The sequence below is a fragment of the Pelophylax lessonae genome (assembly GCF_965119305.1).
Source record: "Pelophylax lessonae genome assembly, chromosome: 5".
NCBI classification, from domain to species: Eukaryota; Metazoa; Chordata; class Amphibia; order Anura; family Ranidae; genus Pelophylax; species Pelophylax lessonae.
This window is the reverse complement of record NC_138772.1, coordinates 165266852-165282930: the sequence shown is the minus strand read 5'-3', so window position 1 is coordinate 165282930 and position 16079 is coordinate 165266852.

Below are 16079 nucleotides of genomic sequence, written 5' to 3'. Positions count from 1 at the left end.
CTGAATTTATTTGTTTTTTGTTTTTTTTTTTAGTATGTATAGATTACACAGGTTGTTACTGACATGTGGTGAAAATTTAATTTCAATAGCACCTTTAGAAATATATTTACCTAAAAAAATGGTGACCATGGGCGTCCATATGGGGGGCAAGTGCTCCCCTTTGGAATCTCAACTTCCCCTTTAAAGTGGTTGTTAAGCCACTTTATACTATTCTGTCTGGTCTGTTTAATAATCCTGTGTGCCCGTGCCCCTGTGTCTGTGTATGTGTTTTCAGAGCGCCGATGGCCACTCACGTGACCCGCCAGCTCTCTCCTCTCCCTGTCTGACAGCTGCCTGCAGTGGGCGGGGCCAAAGATTCCCCGCTAACGTCAGTCAGGAGGGAAGGAAGAGAGGCCGAGAGGAGGATAGAGGCGGCGGGTCACGTGAACAGTGATCAGCATTCTGAAAACTGGTAAAGAGCGGCTTATTGTTCCCCTTTAAAAATAAATACTCGCGAGTCGTGGCTTGCGCGGTGACTGACATCAGCAGCCACGCGGACCACTGTCCTCAGCCCCAGGCCTCTGTGCCATCATTCCAGGAGAGGGGGAGCCCGGGGCAAGGATTTGTGGCCCCGTGCACAGAGGCACGGCACGTGACGTCACAGCATGTACTGACGTCACATGCATGCATGCGCCGCCCGCACAAACCCAAAACAGAGAGGGTCAGCTTTGCTTTTGCATCAGGTTTCTCAAACCTTTGAATGCCTGTGCTTTATATGATAATGACTAAGCCCCTCCCCTTCATGACATTGTTGAAAAGAGGCGGAGCATGGCTGACCTTAAAATGATGCCCCTCCCTGGAAAAAGTCCTGCGGACGCCCATGATGGTGACGTGTTCAAAACCCATTTAACCCGCTGTAAAAAACACTGCTCAAAAAAATTAAAGGAACACTTTTTAATCAGAGTAATGCATCAAGTCACTTAAACTCCCGGGATATTGATCTGGTCAGTTAAGTAGCAGAGGAGGTTGGTAACCAGTTTCAGCTGCATTGGTGTTAATGAAATTAACAACAGGTGCACTAGATGGGCAACAAGGAGATGACCTCCAAAACAGGAATTGTTTTACAGGTGGGGGGCACTGACATTTTTTTTCCCTACTCATCTTTTCTAAATTTTGTGTGTAGGTAGAGGAGGTTTGTGTGAGTCTGCAACCTGAATGGTGCAGGCTGACTCAAACCAGGGGATTTAAATGTGCCACTGATGCAAAAAATATTTCCACACTTCAGACAGTATAAAAAGATAAATACAAAATGTTTTATTTATTTGTTACAGGGTTACAAAAAGGAACAGTCATATATATATATATATATATATATATATATATATATCATGAATACATATATGAACATTATACAGAGAATTACGATACATTGGGCCCTGGTACAGGGCTATGCATTCAAGAGGGAGGCTGGAACTACGCGTTTCGCAGGAGTTGCTTCCTCAGGCTCCAGCAATTGGACAGAATTGTAAAAGTCTATTGGATTCTTATCTGGTTTTCTCCTAGTATGCAGATATATATATATGATGTCTAGATAGACGTAGTTGAGATGAAATACGGGTGTGGGGAAGGGGAAGGGGGGGAGGGAGGGGAAGGGTAGGAGAGGAAGGGAAGGGAAGGGAAGGGAAGGAAGGGGGAAGGGAAGAAAGGGGGGGGGAAGGGGGGAAGGGGGTACTCAATTGTACCCTTAAGAGTGAGGTTAAGTTTATATATACTTGGATAAGCCTTAAGGGGAATGAATATTGTTGATTTTTATAAGGCAAAACGATTTTTTAGGGACTGTATATATATATAGAATGGACTCCCAACACTAGCCGCATTGAAAAGTGATTCAATAATAATTTTGGATGTCTTTGGCTTTATGTGGCATTGATATAGAGTCCCGTTAACAGATAGAGATTGGTGATATTGCCTTATTCTGTGAGCAGGAATTAAAATAGGTGAATGTGAGGAAAAGATTCCCCCAGGTGTAATGTCCCCCGTATATTGGCTCTGATTTTGGGGGTGTTTTTGAATTCTGCCCTCTGTAGATTGACAATTTTCATTTCCTTCAAACGATGTGGCATAATTTTGTTCCTAACACATTACATAGTCCATATCAGTATAGCAATCCAGCATGATATTTTTTCCCAAAAAACAATAAGGTGTAACCACCCTTCTCCTGCGCTTGGTATCCAGACCCCTCGACCACAGACTTCACGGGACTGACAACTGGCTTCTCAGATGGCTCAAGTCTTGCTGCCCTTAACGGACTGGGGTAGTCCACCGGTACTAAAAGCAAAAAGGAACAAAAAAGGGCGCACCGACCTAGCGCATTATCCTCAATATAAGGCTTTATTAAATGACATTAAAAAATGGCTACTCACATACGTAGATATAAGTAAGGCGTATCAAGCTGGGTTGCTCGAAAGTCCGTGTTTAGTCCATATAATTGTCCATGATGAGATGACTGACGCGTTTCGAGGACTAGCCTCTTCCTCAGAGTCACTGTGCCATAACTGTCTCTTTGGTTTAAATAGTGGTGTAGTGTGGTAGCGACCCAGTCACTGCCCCCAGGTGGGAGTGTCTCCTCCCCCGGGGGAGTGGCTGGAGCACCACCCACTCTCTTGTGACATAACTGGTAATATACAGTGGCATACATCAATCATATAAAAACAATATAAATGCTAAAATAATAATAATATATACGTGGAATAAAAACATGTACATAAAAACAGTGCAACAAAAAATCCAGATAAAAACCACCATGAGCAGATATTAAAAAAGTGAAAATTACGTAAAAAATACTTTCTCAGTGCACTTACAGACATTGTAGACGCTCCCTGGACTGACTATAGAGAGCAGCTAATACAGGCATTGTTTGGTAGTTCCCCCACAATCTTTCTATTACCTTTGTTGTCTGCTATATCTGGTCCAGCCTATACACTTGTCTATTCGTGATGATAGTGATCCGCCTCCTGCTCTCCATGCTTTCCCCGTGTTGGTTCCATCATACTGGGGGGGGGGGTTGTGTTTTGGGGGGCTCCACACTAGATGAGAGCGGTAAGAGGGGGGGTAGGATGCCGATCATACACTCTGTGCCCCTAGCCTGCTTCATTAGACAGGTGGGGCACAGGCGGTAATGGAGCGTGGAGCCGATCGGTCATGTTACACCGATCACCGGCTCCGTGGAACGCACGCCGCTACCCTACTTCCGGGTTATTGCGTCATGCGTTCCACTCGTCGTCACTTCCGCCGACGTCACTTCCTGTATCCAGGGAAGCTGCGTACAGTGGGGCGGTCCGTCTCCAGGGCAACTCTCTCCGTCTATGTGTTAGCCTGACACACGCCGGCAACGCCCCCCAATGTGCCACATCACATCCCACTGTATTCCACATAAGCGCTCCTATTTATTCCTGTATTATGACCTCAATGGTGTCACTGTCTCTAATTAGGAAACCTCCACCCTTCTATGTATTCAATAGGGGACCATTTTGGGCCACTATATATTTTTTGATGGAATCAAGGAAATTAAATTTATTTTTATTTTTATTTTTATCTTTATCCGCGTGTATGTTTTGCTTAATTTTACTGTGAACGATGACATCAGTTCACCCAGCCTGGAGGGCATGTCTTCTCTAAACAGTCCACCTTTGGGTCAATCTCCAAAAGAAGGTGCACTTGTACACCTAGATATTCTCCTAGGTTATTAACTACTCTATTCACATTGATTTTAATTGTCTTTTCTCTATACTGTGACCATATTAAGTATCTATTCAGATACACAGTGTAGCATATCGATATACGTGTGAGCAATTTGCGTGTTTGTTTATTTGTTTGTCTGTACTTACAAGTTGGACCCTAGATTAAATCAGACGAGGGTCCCATTAAATCCATGTGCACATTGTATGGATGTGATGTTACGTACGTGTGTGGGTGCGTATGTGTAAGTGCCAGCAAGCCCCTTGCGGGCTATGTACGTGGTTGGGCATGTGCGCTCACACGCGTATACAACAGGATTGCACTATAATTAACAGTAAAATTAAGCAAAACATACACGCTGATAAAGATAAAAATAAAATTAATTTCCTTGATTCCATCAAAAAATATATAGTGGCCCAAAATGGTCCCCTATTGAATACATAGAAGGGTGGAGGTTTCCTAATTAGAGACAGTGACACCATTGAGGTCATAATACAGGAATAAATTGGAGCGCTTATGTGGAATACAGTGGGATGTGATGTGGCACATTGGGGGGCGTTGCCGGCGTGTGTCAGGCTAACACATAGACGGAGAGAGTTGCCCTGGAGACGGACCGCCCCGCTGTACGCAGCTTCCCTGGATACAGGAAGTGACGTCGGCGGAAGTGACGACGAGTGGAACGCATGACGCAATAACCCGGAAGTAGGGTAGCGGCGTGCGTTCCACGGAGCCGGTGATCGGTGTAACATGACCGATCGGCTTCACGCTCCATTACCGCCTGTGCCCCACCTGTCTAATGAAGCAGGCTAGGGGCACAGAGTGTATGACCGGCATCCTACCCCCCCTCTTACCGCTCTCATCTAGTGTGGAGCCCCCCAAAACACAACCCCCCCCCCCCCAGTATGATGGAACCAACACGGGGAAAGCATGGAGAGCAGGAGGCGGATCACTATCATCACGAATAGACAAGTGTATAGGCTGGACCAGATATAGCAGACAACAAAGGTAATAGAAAGATTGTGGGGGAACTACCAAACAATGCCTGTATTAGCTGCTCTCTATAGTCAGTCCAGGGAGCGTCTACAATGTCTGTAAGTGCACTGAGAAAGTATTTTTTACGTAATTTTCACTTTTTTAATATCTGCTCATGGTGGTTTTTATCTGGATTTTTTGTTGCACTGTTTTTATGTACATGTTTTTATTCCACGTATATATTATTTTAGCATTTATATTGTTTTTATAGGATTGATGTATGCCACTGTATATTACCAGTTATGTCACAAGAGAGTGGGTGGTGCTCCAGCCACTCCCCCGGGGGAGGAGACACTCCCACCTGGGGGCAGTGACTGGGTCGCTACCACACTACACCACTATTTAAACCAAAGAGACAGTTATGGCACAGTGACTCTGAGGAAGAGGCTAGTCCTCGAAACGCGTCAGTCATCTCATCATGGACAATTATATGGACTAAACACAGACTTTCGAGCAACCCAGCTTGATACGCCTTACTTATATCTACGTCTGTGAGTAGCCATTTTTTAATGTCATTTAATAAAGCCTTATATTGAGGATAATGCGCTAGGTCGGTGCACCCTTTTTTGTTCCTTTTTGCTTTTGATATTTTTTCCCCATTGAGATCTGATGTGTTTTCAAAGTGTTCCTTTAATTTTTTTGAGCAGTGTATATATCCTTTAGCATAATTTTAATGCATTCCTATTGCTAACTGCAACAAAACAAAGACCAGCCTATAATAGAAATACTTACCTTTCTGGCAGGTGGAGAGTTGGCCATATTGCAGACATCTTGCTGTTGCTGGTATTTGATACTTCTAGATGTTTGGAATAAATGGTTGGGTGAAGTGTGCTGTGGTTCTTCCTACTCGCTTCTATGCCATTACAGAACACAGTAGTGGTATTATGTGACTCAACTCCAGGCAAAATAAAAAAAAAAATAAAAAAAACCCTTGTAGTGCCCCTCCCCCAAACTGCAAGGGGTAAATGCTCACTAAAGAAAATCTTCAGGCCCATTCTGGCCCGGCTCCAACCCCCTTCTGATGCCGTAATTTTTGTGCATGCCCAGATGCCTCCCCAGGGGCTCTTTCTGGCCTCTCAGGAACCAAGCCCTGTAGCATATCTGCACATGCATTGCACAGGAGGTAAATAACTCAACACACAGCCATTAATGTCTAAACTGCTGGCAACAAATGGGAGTACACCCCTAAGTTAAAATGTCCAAATTGGGCCCAAAGTGTCAATTTTGTGTGGCCACCATTATCTTCCAGCACTGCCTTAACCCTCTTGGGCATGGAGTTCACCAGAGCTTCACAGGTTGCCACTGGAGTCCTCTTCCACTCCTCCAGGATGACATCACGGAGCTGGTGGATGTTAGAGACCTTCCGTTTGAGGATGCCCCACAGATGCTTCATAGGGTTTAGGTCTGGAGACATGCTTGGCCAGTCCATCACCTTTGAAAAAGGAATATAGGTTTGTTTGTATATGGCGCTACCACTATCTTTCCAGGTTAATGATCATAAAACCAAAAAATCCTCATAAAAAGCTAAAAAACAGACTGTGCCAGATGCTAGAAAATTTTTAAGCATCAAAGGGCATAAAATCACATAAGAGCCAATTAGATGTATTGGGTCTTAGAAAAGTGCACAGTGCTATGTGAGAAAAGTGTACGGTGCTAAATATTATGTGGGTAGGTGCTTAAACACGCTGTGGTATGATCCTCATAGGGCTAAGGCACCAATCTGTGTGTTTAGGTATTACAGCTGTAAGTCGCTTGTAAGTCGCTTTGGGTATGTCTATCAGTTTTGCACATCGAGAGACTGAAATTTTTGCCCATTCCTCCTTGCAAAATAGCTCGAGCTCAGTGAGGTTGGATGGAGAGCGTTTGTGAACAGCAGTTTTCAGTTCTTTCCACAGATTCTCTATTGGATTCAGGTCTGGACTTTGACTTGGCCATTCTAACACCTGGATATGTTTATTTGTGAACCATTCCATTGTAGATTCTGCTTTACATTTTGGATCATTGTCTTGTTGGTTGTTCTCAGGTCTTTTGCAGACTCCATCAGGTTTTCTTCCAGAATGGTCCTGTATTTGGCTCCATCCATTTTCCCATCAATTTTAACCATCTTCCCTGTCCCTGCTGAAGAAAAGCAGGCCCAAACCATGATGCTGCCACCACCATGATTGACAGTGGGGATGGTGTGCTCAGGGTGATAAGCTGTGTTGCTTTTACGCCAAACATAACGTTTTGCATTGTTGCCAAAAAGTTCGATTTTGGTTTCATCTGACCAGAGCACCTTCTTCCACATGTTTGGTGTGTCTCCCAGGTGGCTTGTGGCAAACTTTACACTACACTTTAATGGATATCTTTAAGAAATGGCTTTCTTCTTGCCACTCTTCCATAAAGGCCAGATTTGTGCAGTATACGACCAATTGTTGTCCTATGGACAGAGTCTCCCACCTCAGCTGTAGATCTCTGCAGTTCATCCAGAGTGATCATGGGCCTCTTGGCTGCATCTCTGATCAGTCTTCTCCTTGTATGAGCTGAAAGTTTAGAGGGACGGCCAGGTCTTCGTAGATTTACAGTGGTCTGATACTCCTTCCATTTCAATATTATCACTTTCACAGTGCTCCTTGGGATGTTTAAAGCTTGGGAAATCTTTTTGTATCCAAATCCAGCTTTAAACTTCTCCACAACAGTATCTCGGACCTGCCTGGTGTGTTCCTTGTTCTTCATGATGCTCTCTGCGCTTTAAACGGACCTCTGAGACTATCACAGTGCAGGTGCATTTATACAAAGACTTGATTACACACAGGTGGATTCTATTTATCATCATTAGTCATTTGGGTCAACATTGGATCATTCAGAGATCCTCACTGAACTTCTGGAGAGAGTTTGCTGCACTGAAAGTAAAGGGGCTGAATCATTTTGCACGCCCAATTTTTCAGTTTATTTGTTAACAAAGTTTGAAATATCCAATAAATTTCGTTCCACTTCATGATTGTGTCCCACTTGTTGATTCTTCACAAAAAATTACAGTTTTATATCTTTATGTTTGAAGCCTGAAATGTGGCAAAAGGTTGCAAAGTCCAAGGCGGCCGAATACTTTCGCAAAGCACTGTATAGATGCGTTCTTTGGGAAAAAAGAAGCTAAAGTGCCAGCTTACAACGTCACACGTCACTTCCGGTAGACCATGGAAGCGCTAAGGCGACAGGACCCTGCACGCTGACAGTGAACTTCTCAAATGTGAGTGGATGCTACTTGTTCTTATGCCATATACATATAGTACATACTACGCAATGGGAGCTATTTTGTGTTTATATTGAAAGCATACAAATGCCTGCTAAGCAGCTGAGTGGGGGACCTCAGGTGGGAATCCAGCCGTGGAATAACAGGGGGAGACCCCTCGGTTGGAACCGCAACAGCCGTGCATCTGGGTCCAAGGGCAAGCTGTGTGGTAAGTGCTCTACCTAGTGGGGGGCACCTACCAGCACGCACATCGCCTTGTGGGACCACTGGGAGCACACATCACCCACTTTGTATCACCCACCACACCACGGGCTTACAACCATTTACCCAGCTGGGTGTGTGAACTCAATAAATTCATTTACAATAAGGCAGTCTCAGCACTGGTTATTTAAGCACTTTTATCGAAGCACTTATCACTTTCTCAAGCCACCATACAGTCACTAAGAAGTTAGTGTGACTTATCTCAGGGTATCACACTATATTTCATAAAATACCCAGCACGCTGGCACTTTATCTTCTTTTTTCCCAAACAACATATATATTTTTTTTACCTAAACACACAGATTGGTGCCTTAGCCCTGTGAGGATCATACCACAGCGTGTTTAAGCACCTACCCACATAATATTTAGCACCATACACATTTCTCACATAGCACTGTGCACTTTTCTAAGACCCAATACATCTAATTGGCTCTTATGGGACTCTATACCCTTTGATGCTTAAAAATATTCTAGCAACTGGCACAGTCTGTTTTTTAGCTTTTATGAGGATTTTATGGTTTTATGATCATTAAGCTGGAAAGATAGTGGTAGTGCCGTATACCAACAAACCTATATTCCTTATTCACAATCTACCTCAGTGGTAGGTTGGTGGCAACAAACCACAACAAAACCCTTTTTTTTTTTTCAAACTCCATAGCGCAGGTACAGTACAAACTTATTTTAGTCCATCACCTTTACCCTCAACTTCTTTAGGAAGGCAGTGGTCATCTTGGAAGTGTGTTTGGGGTCGTTATGCTGGAATACTGCCCTGCGGCCCAGTCTCCGAAGGGAGCAGGATCATGCTCTGCTTCAGTATGCCACAGTACATGTTGCATTCATGGTTCCCTCAATGAGCTGTAGCTCCCCAGTGTCGGCAGAACCCATGCAGCTCCAGGCCATGACACTCCCACCACCATGCTTGACTGTACTCCTCACCTGGTTGCCGCCACACACGCTTGACACCATCTGAACCAAATACATTTATCTTGGTCTCATCAGACCATAGGACATGGTTCCAGTAATCCATGTCCTTAGTCTGCTTGTCTTCAGCAAACTGTTTGCGGATTTCTTGTGCATCATCTTTAGAAGAGGCATCCTTCTGGCACAACAGCCATGCAGACCAATTTAATGCAGTGTGCGATGTATGGTCTGAGCACGGACAGGCTGACCCCCCACCCCTTTAACCTCTGCAGCAATGCTGGCAGCACTCACATCTATTTCCCAAAGACAACCTCTGGATATGACACTGAGCACGTGCACTCAACTTTTTTAATCAACCACGGCAAGGCCTGTTCTGAGTTGAACCTGTCCTGTTTTTTTTTTTTCTTAAATAAAATTTTATTGAATGAACAATTTAAAAATTGTGCCAGAAGTACAGTCTCCAGCTCAGTCAAAATACAATACAACTTACGGATTTAAAAGCATAAAGAACCTGTCCCGTTACACCTTTGTATGGTCTTGGCCACTATGCTGCCGCTGAGTTTCAGGGTCTTGGCAATCTTCCTATAACCTAAGCCATTTTTATGTAGAGCAAGAATTATTTTTTTTTTCAGATCCTCAGAGTTCTTTACCATGAGGTGCCATGTGGAACTTCCAGTGACCAGTATGAGAGTGTGAGAGATCACACCAAATCTAACACACCTGCTCCCCATTCACACCTGAGTCCTTGTAACACTAACAAGCCACATGACACCAGGGAGGGAAAATAGCTAATTGGGCCCAATTTATACATTTTAACTTATGGGCCATATACACTATAAGATTTTCTGAAGACTTTTTACTTTAGACTTACCAAAACCATATAATACGAGGTCAAACCTAAACACTTTCAATTTGTATGCAATCTGGCAGGCCTTTGCACTACATTGAAAAGGTAAATCTGAAGGAAATCTAACCACAAAAGTTGGATAGTGTGTATCCAGCTTTAGGGGGTGTACTCACTTTTGTTGCCAGCGGTTTAGACATTAATGGCTGTCTGTTGAGGTATTTTGAGGGGACAGCAAATTTACACTGTTATACAAGCTGTACACTTACTACTTTACATTGTAGCAAAGCGTCTGTGTTGTCACATGAAAAGATATAATAAAAAATGTGAGGGATGTACTCACTTTTGTGAGATACTGTAAAATATATATATATATATATATATATATATATATATATATATTTCTACAGGTAGAATAGGGCATAGTCCTCCACGTGAATTTGCGGAGAGACCCATTGGAGGTACTGTTACACAAACCTATCGCAGACGCTACCCGTCGGCAACACACTCTATTCACTCATATTTTTATGGCGACAAAGCAAACTATAGCGCGGTCTTGGAAGACACTGCTTCTTAGCTTTGAAAACGTTAAGAACCTGGTTCACGGTACACATATCAACGAAAGATTAACAGCGATCCTTGAGGATAAGTATGACTAATTCCAACAGATTTGGCAGCCCTGGATAGACCACTTCCCGCCCTCTCTAATGACCTCAAGATTTTTAGATCTGTAAGGGTTTTATGTGACATGGCTATAAAATCTCTTGGGGTACCCTTCTCTTTTTCCTTTCCCCCCTCCTGCTCTTTCTTTCTCTGTAGCTTGCCCTTAAGTGCTTCCCTCCCACACTGCTGAGCTCATGTAGGGTCCAGATGAATGGGTTAGGCCATGGCAGCTTAAAGTAAATGATATATTTTTTTTCTCTTTCTTCCTTGGGCCCTCCACCCATTTCTTCCATTTGTGTTATGGAAATGTGGAGACATTTGTGGTTTTGACTGTATAATATCGCGATGTCGTTTCTTCTCTGGTATCTTTTTGTGCACATATGACCCCCAAGTCTTGGGATATTCGTCCCATTTTTACAAACTGATGCCCTCAAGTTTAGTATTACCCATTTTTTTTATTACAGTATTAGACTGTTCCTACTTTCATTTTGCATTTGGGGAGCAATGATTGTACACTGTGTACTACCATTTTAAGTGCACACTTAGTTTTTGAATACTTTATTTCTCTTGTTATATTGGAAAAATCTCAGTAAAAAGAATAATAGGGTGTAATATTGTATATGCCTGCTCTGGCAGGCTCCTTCTTTCTGTTAAATTGGTCCTCTAAATCCTCCCCTCTAAAGCACTCCTGGCTGAGATAACACACGTATAGCCCTGCATTGTGTGTAATGAAGTCAATAGACTGTCCACAGACTGCAGCATCAGGGAGAAGAGGAGAGCACTGGAGACTGCCAGAGTGGGGAATGTGTTATATAAATGAGCCTTTCCTCTACCCCTAGAGAGAACAACCATTTAAAGTGGTTGTAAACCCACTTTGCTGACCATTACCTATAGGTAAGCCTATATTAAGGCTTACCTATAGGTGCTATAAATATCTCCTAAACATGCACCGTTTAGGAAATTTTTACAGCGCATGCAGCCGATGACGTCAAACGGCGGCCCCCGCGCGCATGCGCGAGAGTGGTGTAATCGTGCCTCCGGCCAATCAGATGGCCGGAGGACGCGATCCAGGAAGCAGGATGGCCGAACATGTTGGCCGTCCTGTCGGCACTGCGGGGGCTTCGTTTTTAGGCAAGTACTTCACATTGAGCTAGTATGCGATGCATACTAGCTCATTATGCCTTTGTCTTTACAGGTTTTTTTTTTTCACATTTTTTTTCATCAGGTTTACTTCCTCTTTAACTCTTGCAGTGTAAAGGATGCCTACTGCAAGGTTTATTTGTTCCATCCTGAAGTTGGGCTTTAAATGATCTGGATAGTGTGGAGTACAATTATATCCTTACCTTTTGGGCAAGCGATTGCTGCTTCTTGGTAGCTGAGACCTTCCCACGAGCACAGAACATGCACTGCAATGACAGTAAGCTGCCTACAGTGGTGTCATGCCTTGTCATACTAGATTCAGTCTGCTGTCCTTGCTTCATTAGATTTACTATGCCAGTATGTAATGTAATTATGAACAGGATTTTCCTTAATAACGATTCTCTAATCTCTTGCTATATTAGATTACATGTCCTAATGGAAGGATTCCTAGATGAACAGACATACTGTGTACTGCAGAGCTGATATATTTGGATGTATGGTGAAGTAAGAGCTAGGTAATAAACAAGAACAGAACAGAAAAGAAGTGCAAGTCCAAAAAGGTTATTTTACAGTGTTTTACAGAACAGAAAAAGAAGAGAGAAGAAAAGGAATTAAACATAAAGAAAGGGAAGAAGAGAGTGATGTGTGTATCACGTTATAGGTAAAATGCAGAGCACTTGACTGTCTGGCTTTTGGAGTCATCTGCATGTAGGTGACAGGCCGTATAGAATACCAATTATGAGAATTCTGAAATATAATATATTGCTTCAGATGGTAAAAGGTAAACTTAAGTCTGACCTTTGCTAACCTGTCAACTGCCTTACCAAACATACGGAGGCTGGTAAGTGAATATTCACTTCAATTACCCAGTCAAGTGAAAAGCAAAATCCAGCTCACTTTGAATACCCAATCGTATGCAGGTTAAATAAGTGCCGCTGTCTCCCCATTTCTACATACTACCCTTTTTTCTCTTGTTCACTGCCTTCATATTTTTAGGCCTCCTATGCAAATTCCCTAGAATTTCAGATGTTGAGCATTCAAATTAGGTTTGTGTAGTCCTTCATTATGGGATGTCACACTTCAAGCTGTTTGATCCATTTTTTCTAATTTTGTATGATACATATTCCTGTTAATTGCTATCAGTTCTGTGTGGGCTAACGGTTTGCTGTACTTTTTTTTTTTTTTTTTTTTTTTAAGGCTGGATTCCCCGAATCCAATTCGCATGACAGGCAAGTGTGGCCGGCTCTTAATGGAGCTGGTTCACACAGGTCCGGGGCGGCCACGGTACACATTGAAAAAGGGTCCTGTGCATTTTCTAGTCCGAAACAGGTGCAAATTCAGGCAAAAATACCTTGCTGGATCTGGCAGCAGAGGAGTGACCACACATGGATAGAAATGTGACTAATCCCTGCCGAACCAGCTGAATTTCCATGTGTCTATGGTCACCTTAGGGACTTCCTCCCCAGCCCCTCATCTCCTTCATTATGATAAAGTTATAAAGGCAGCTGCGGGGACATTTACAAACAGCTATTGGTACTGAGAACGCGAGTTACCCCTAGAAGGGGGAGATCAATCTGGTGAGTGCTACTACAGAAGTATTACTTGGACACCGACCGCTTGTGTGGCGTTTGCAGCTTTTTCGCGCACTTGTTTTCAAGGACTTTAATATATTATTTTCACCATTACCTGATGACTTACTGTTATGTATTATATGCACAATTTTCACTGATGTTATCCTACTTAACCAACTGAGGTCCTATTGATTAGGGTCTAGATATTTAAAATTATGCACATTTTGATTATATTGTCTGGTATTTGATCTATTATGATATTTATGTTTTTTATATATTTGATGATTCATGGCACATTGATTGTATTAATACACAGTTGTGGGATAAATAGCAGCGCCACACCTACTCCCCATTACTACTTTTTTGCACTTTAGACACCTACTCTGGTAATTATTTCATTGGTATAACAGCTTTTCTTTCTATTTACATGTTTAATTAATTTTAATTGAATTCTTAGATTGTAAGCTCTAACGAGCAGGGTCCTCTGATTCCTACTGTATTAAAGTGTATTGTATTTGTACTGTCTACCCTCAAGTTGTAAAGCGCTGCGTAAACTGTCGGCGCTATATAAATACTATATAATAATAATCCATATTTACCTAGTCCATAGCGTGGAACTATTCCTTCCCCTTTTCTCAAATAAAAAAAGCAAAAAACTGCTACTGAAACCCGTTTCCATATATCCAAAATTACACAAAATTTTTCACAAGCCACTGTATGCATACAGAGATCCCCAGCGATATTGCTAGTAATTCCCTGTAGATCTATTTGTATGTGAATAGAAGACTAGCAGAAGCATTCAAAGGCCAGAGATATTCCCAACTTCATGCTTTTGGCCAAAATAATTGTGGGTGATACTTTTGAACAGGTGCAGAGGGATATTCCCCGTTGGAAGTTTGGAGCTGCGACGAGCACTATGCTCCATATTTTTGGGCAATGTCCAAAGATCCAAACATTCTAGAGTGAAGTACTCACCACAAATAAACATCTTACTTCTGTTGACTTAAAGAGGAAGTAAACCCTCCTCTGACACTTGTACCTATTGGTAAGCCTATGATAAGGCTTACCTATAGGTACTGTTAATATCTCCTAAACATGTACCGTCCGCTGGTGCCATTCCTTCAGAACTCCGTGCCGTGACCGTTGGCTCCCACGCGGGAGTGACGTCACGGCGGCTCCGGCCAATCAGATGGCCGGATGCCGCGATCCCGGAAGACGGGCGACTCGAAATGTCGCCCGTCATACAGCTAAGCGGGCGGCACGGAGGGGGCTCGTTCTAAGGCAAGTATTTCATTTTCTTTTTTTTGTTCTTACATTACACAGCAAAGCAAGATATTACAATACTTCCTCGCTGATCTGCTTATCCTGTTATTCTGCATATTTTGGCATTCAGGTGAAATCGTAATACAAATGAGATTAATGGCTGAATGGAATGGGGTTTTTTTTAGTCCAATTTATTTTTGTAACATTTAGGGTTTCCTTTATTGTAAAACTACCTCTACATCTGAATTTAAGTTTCAGCTATGTACGCAGGTCATCAAACCCCTCCATGCACAGCAACAAAGTGAAGTGATGTGTATTCGCTTTGAATACACATTGGCAATGAATACCCTCATAGCCAGTGGGAACAAAGGGACACTCCAAAGTGACTAAACAAGTGTAGGCTAAGAGTATGTTTGTTAAAGTGAATGTACACCCTTACAATTAACTTCTCATTTGCTTCCTTTTGGTCTGCTAAATTTACCATTAAATACATTGTGTTAATTAGATTAGGAAAGAAATAACACTTGTGACCTGACAGGGCACTTTCACACTTATGTACTAATGCGCATTTTATGGCACTGGCTGTTGCATCAAAAAGGGACTTTTGTACCTTTACCATTCATTTCAATGGATCAGTTTAATGTATTTGATCTTTATTCAGCTGTCCCCACTCCCTTCATGGCTGCCCATGTGGACCAACATTTCCTTCTTGATCCAGTGATCTTTACTCGGCAGAAACCAATTAAACAACAACTATAGCATATTGGCAGACAGAACGCTGAAGGTTGCCTGGCCGAGGCGATCTCTGCCCAGTTTAGAAAAAAAAAAAAACACCTGGGATGAGAAGCAGTGATGAGTCCAAGAGATCACTGTCTAATCCCTCAGTACAGACCCCTTTCTTTATATTATAGGCCCAATCAGTAGAGACCCTCAGTGCAGTGCAGATCTCCTTGCTAAACAGAGGCAGTTCAGGAGTGATGAATGTCTTCCCTCAGCTGTGTCAAGTGACTGGAGCCAAGGAGAAGCCTTCACTTGGGCAGGCAGCCCAAAGCCCCAGAAGTTCAGCAGCAAGGGCTGAGGTTACAGAGGGGATCATTTCTCATTTTCAGAAGCGGCTGGAGTAATCCTTTGTGCTGTGGCTCCTGACAAAGTTCCAGCCTGCTTGGTGGCATGATAAAAAAAGAGGAAGTAATTTAAAAAAACAAATTGTTGGGAGCCAAGGCCTGGAAGATTGTTATACCAGCTCCTGAAAATAAGTAAATAGCCCCCTCTCGGTCCCTGGCACCTGCGGCTAAAGTGATGGGGTGTGGGGGATTTGTTATACAGTAGCTGGGAGCCACAGCCCCTGGAATTACTATTCATGTTCCTAAAGGTATTTAAAGAGTTCCTCTCTCTGCCCCCAATCCCCCTGCTGAACTGATGGGGCCTGACCAGTGTA